Raw genomic sequence first — 4975 nt, forward strand, 5'->3', positions numbered from 1 at the left:
CTGCCTTCTGGCAAGGGCTGTCAGATAAAATCAAGGATGCCCTCTCTTCTCAAGAATTGCCACCCACCTTGGATGCCCTAATTTCTCTCTGCAACCGGGTAGATCTTCGGCTTCGGGAAAGATCGTCCGAGAAAGACCTTCCTAGACGGTCTACCTTTCGTCTAGCTCCTCGTTTTCAACCACCTACGTCTACGGATGAGCCTATGCAATTGGGGCGCTCCCGTTTATCTCCGGATGAAAGAGAGAGAAGAATGAAGAATAAACTATGCCTATATTGTGGAGATCCTGGTCACCTCCTGGCTTCATGTACCCGGCGTTCGGGAAACGACAAACCCTAGCCTGCACTGGAGAGGTCAGTCTAGGGACTCTTACTTCCTCTCCAACTTCTTTTCCAGACCTAACGTGTTCTTTCCCTGTCACCTTACATTTGCTTTCAGGGCCCCAGTCGTCCAAGGCCTTGTTGGATTCTGGAGCAGCCGGGAACTTTATGTCACAATCTCTGGTTACTAGGCTAGCGCTGCCCACTGTTCCGCTGAAAAAGCCCTTGGCTACTACGGGCATTGACGGTTCCCGTCTCCCTAATGGAAGTATTCTTAAACGAACAAGACCCATCTCCATGCAAGTTGGGGCTCTCCACTGGGAAAAGATTTCCTTTCTCGTTCTTCCACTAACCATCAGCCCAATCATCCTAGGTCTACCTTGGCTTCATCTACATTCACCCCATCTGGATTGGCCTTCATCACAAATCATTGCGTGGGGTCCTGCCTGCCCTCGCCAATGCCTAACACCAGTCAAACCTCTCGGCTTCACGCAGATTCCTTCAGAACCCACCACAGTTATGTTACCGCACCAGTATTCTTCCTTTTCGGATGTCTTCTCTAAAGCCTCCTCTGAGCGTCTACCACCCCATCGAGCTTGGGATTGCCCCATCGATCTCATTCCAGGGAAAACTCCTCCACGAGGTCGAGTCTATCCGCTCTCACTGCCCGAGACAGAGGCTACTACACTCTACATCAAGGAAAATCTGCAACGGGGTTTCATCAGACCTTCCTCCTCACCCGCCGGGGCCGGGTTTTTCTTTGTGAAAAAAAAAGATGGAGCTCTCCGTCCGTGTATCGACTACAGAGGCCTGAACTCCATCACTATTAAAAACCGCTATCCCATTCCATTAATCACCGAACTCTTCGATCGCATTAAAGGTGCGAGAATCTTCACTAAACTCGATCTACGCGGAGCTTACAACCTGATCCGGATTCGCTCTGGGGATGAGTGGAAGACGGCTTTTAACACACGGGACGGCCATTACGAATATCTAGTGATGCCGTTTGGCTTATGTAACGCTCCAGCCGTCTTCCAGGGGTTTGTGAATGAAATCTTTCGCGATCTGCTATATTCCAATGTCGTAGTATATCTGGATGACATCTTAATCTTCTCCAAAGATCTTCCCAATCATCGTTTACATGTGGCTGAAGTTCTTTCCAGATTACGTACCAACCATTTGTTCTGCAAATTGGAGAAATGCATATTTGAGGTTCCTAAGTTGCCTTTCCTGGGCTATTTGGTTTCTGGCTCCGGTCTACAAATGGACCCGGGGAAAGTTCATGCTATAATCAACTGGCCCCAACCAACTACACTCAAATCCATTCAACGTTTTTTGGGTTTCTCCAATTATTACAGGCGCTTTATTGCTGGTTACTCATCTGTGGTGGCACCTCTGACAGCTCTCACCCGAAAAGGGGCAAACCCGCAAAATTGGACCGCAGAAGCATTGGAAGCGTTCCAATTTCTCAAAAGAGCTTTTTCATCGGCACCTATCCTCCAGCAACCCGATGTCTCTCTTCCTTTTTTCCTAGAGGTGGATGCATCTTCCACCGGTGTAGGAGCAGTTCTTTCGCAAAAAAATATTCAAGGCAAGTTCCATCCCTGCGCTTTCTTCTCCCGCAAGTTCCTGCCAGCAGAGAGTAATTACGCCATTGGGGATAAGGAACTCCTGGCCATGAAGTTGGCTCTAACTGAGTGGCGTTATCTTCTAGAGGGGGCTCGTCACCCAGTTACGATCTTCACGGATCATAAGAATCTACTCTATCTCCAGTCAGCCCAATGCCTGAATCCACGTCAGGCCCGCTGGTCCCTCTTTTTTACCCGCTTTGATCTGCGGGTCACCTTCAAACCCGGTATCAAAAATAGGAAAGCGGATGCATTATCCCGGGCTTTCCCAGAAAATTCGGGATCAGACACCTTGCTGGAACGTCCCATCCTGGACTCCAAATGCATTAAATTGTTCTCAACTTCCTCAAACCCCATTCCCCCCCAGGGAAAAACATTTGTTCCTCCTCATCTACGGAAGAGCCTTCTTCACTGGTGTCATTCTTCACGATTTTCAGGTCATCTTGGCTCTCGTAAAACATTCAAACTACTCTCTCGACAGTACTGGTGGCCCAAATTCCACTCCGAGGTTAAAGATTTCGTGGCTGCTTGCCCTATCTGTGCCCAAAACAAAATTCCTCGCCAGGTTCCACAAGGGTTACTTCAACCTCTTCCACTACCTACCAAGCCCTGGACCCATCTTAGCATGGACTTCATCACTGACCTACCTCCAGCTAATAAATTTAATACCATCTGGGTTATTGTGGACCGTTTCTCGAAAATGGCACACTTCGTTCCACTCATCGGCCTTCCATCCTCAGCATGTCTAGCTCAACATTTCATTAAGGAAATCTTCCGACTACATGGCTGCCCTGCTGAAATTGTCTCGGATCGTGGGGTACAATTTGTCTCAAAATTCTGGAGATCCCTTTGTCATCTTCTGGGTATCCGTTTGAAATTCTCCTCCGCATATCATCCCCAGACCAACGGCCAGACAGAAAGGGTCAATCAGGATCTGGAGACGTTTCTCAGGATATTTTCTTCAGCCAACCAGAGTAATTGGGTGGATTTGCTACCCTGGGCAGAGTTCGTACATAACAATTCCTTTCACGAATCCACATCAACCACTCCGTTCTCCGTGGTATTTGGAGGCCATCCGCGTATGCCAGAGTTTTCTGCCCTCCCTCCCACCCAAGTTCCAGCAGTTAACACTCTTCGACAGGATTTTCTATCCATCTGGTCTCGAGTTCGAAAGGCCCTTCAGAAATCCTCTACTCGCTACAAGCTGGCAGCAGATAAAAAACGCAGAGCTATTCCTCTTTTGAAGGTTGGCGACAAGGTGTGGTTATCTACAAAGAACATCCGTCTTAAAGTGCCCTGCATGAAACTTGCTCCTCGCTACATTGGTCCTTACAGGATCATTCAAGTAATCAGTCCCGTGTGTTTTAAGCTACGGCTACCACCCACTCTACGTATTGCCAATGCCTTTCATATCTCCTTATTGAGACCACTCATCATTAATCGGTTCTCGGTTCCTGTCACATCTACCACTCCCCTTTCTCTCCAACAAACTGATGAATTCGAGATCAGCCATATTCTGGATTCCAAAAATTCTAGAGGAACAATCAAGTATTTAGTGGATTGGAAGGGGTACGGTCCCGAAGAACGCTCCTGGGTACGGGCTGCAGACATCCGTGCTCCTCTTCTGCTGAAAAAATTTCATTCCAAATTTCCGAAGAAACCAGGTCCTAGGTGTTCGGTGCCCACCTCTAAAGGGGGAGGTACTGTCACGCACCGGACTCCCGCTGCCTCCTCGGGAGCCGGCGGGTGTACCCGCTAACTACAGAGGCCATCCCCACCAAGTCCCGCTATTTCTTTTTACTTACCTGGTCCACGCTGCTGCAACTCTCCAGCGCTGTCTCTCCCCTTCTTCCGTTCAGCGCTCAGTGGTTCTGCGCATGCGCAGAACCGTCTAACTGCTTTATGTGTTCTCACTGCCCTCTATTGGCTGGTCAATTGGAACTGCACTATATATACTTCCTCTGACCAGAACTCAATGCTGGTTCTTTCAGTCAATCCCTGACTTTAAGATTTGGAAACAGCTCCTGTGTCTTTGCTATTCCCTCAAGCTTCCAAGCTACGTCTCTCCGGGGAACTCACCTCCAGCTGTCTACGCTGCTGCATTCCGGTAAAGCACTTCCAAGTGGCGACACTATCTTTTCCTGCTAACCAGCTCCCTAGTGACTACTCCGCTGAACGTCTCAGTTATATTCTCTCTCTCGAGTAACCACGCTGCCAACCTCCCGCCTAAACACCGCTATCAAGTGACAGCGCAGCTTCTACCTGATTCTACGCTCCGTCTGCTGTGTTCGCTGAGAACTTCTCCAGGGGACCGCGACCTGCAAGTGGAAGCCGCAAAAGCCCATATTCCCTTGCGGGAATCTCTGGTGAACACCTTTCACTTGTTAGACTCCGCGCCCCTCGCTGAAGTAACGTCAATCTCAGCTGAACTATCAGGATCCAGTTGAAGTCTCTCTGGTAACGTGACAATACCACCAGTCCTTAAGTGCAGACAATAATTACTTAAGCTTAGCACTTAATGCTCTAAAAAATAGAAAAATCCCACAAGCTGTCAACAAGTTGTCATGGACACCAGACTCTGCCAGCTCCCTGATCTGATAACTTATTTCAATAGCCCATTCATTTCAATGGTGTTTCCATATGCTGGAAATGAATAGGCTATTGAAATGAATGGGAAAAGCTTTGTGGACACATTCGCATGTCCAGTGCGTATCAACCACATAATATTACCACAGTATGCAGCATGTGTGTGATCTGCATATCAAAAGCATGCACCAAAGAATAGCGTTTATATGCTTTAGCACATGTGGTTTGCACCTGTTATTTCTGACACAACGTCAGTGGGTAACCAGCCTTTTTTTAAATGTATCTTACATTTTCCCTATTCAGTTTTCTGGCCAATTTGTTTTATTTTTAATGTTTCTTGAATGACGTAACATGTGAGTACAGTTACATCATTGCAGCATGCATGAGAATATTCTTGATGCAGATAGAATAAGATTTTGGGTGAATTCCATAGTATGATACA

The 4975-nt window shown here is 47.7% G+C and overlaps 1 long non-coding RNA gene across 1 annotated transcript in view; it reads right to left on the reverse strand.

The window, feature by feature from the left end:
- Positions 1-4975, reverse strand: part of LOC142139495 (uncharacterized) — a 40813-nt gene that overhangs the window by 32030 nt on the left and 3808 nt on the right. The window lies entirely within an intron of this gene.

This window comes from Mixophyes fleayi, chromosome 2 (genome assembly GCF_038048845.1).
Source record: "Mixophyes fleayi isolate aMixFle1 chromosome 2, aMixFle1.hap1, whole genome shotgun sequence".
NCBI lineage: Eukaryota > Metazoa > Chordata > Amphibia > Anura > Limnodynastidae > Mixophyes > Mixophyes fleayi.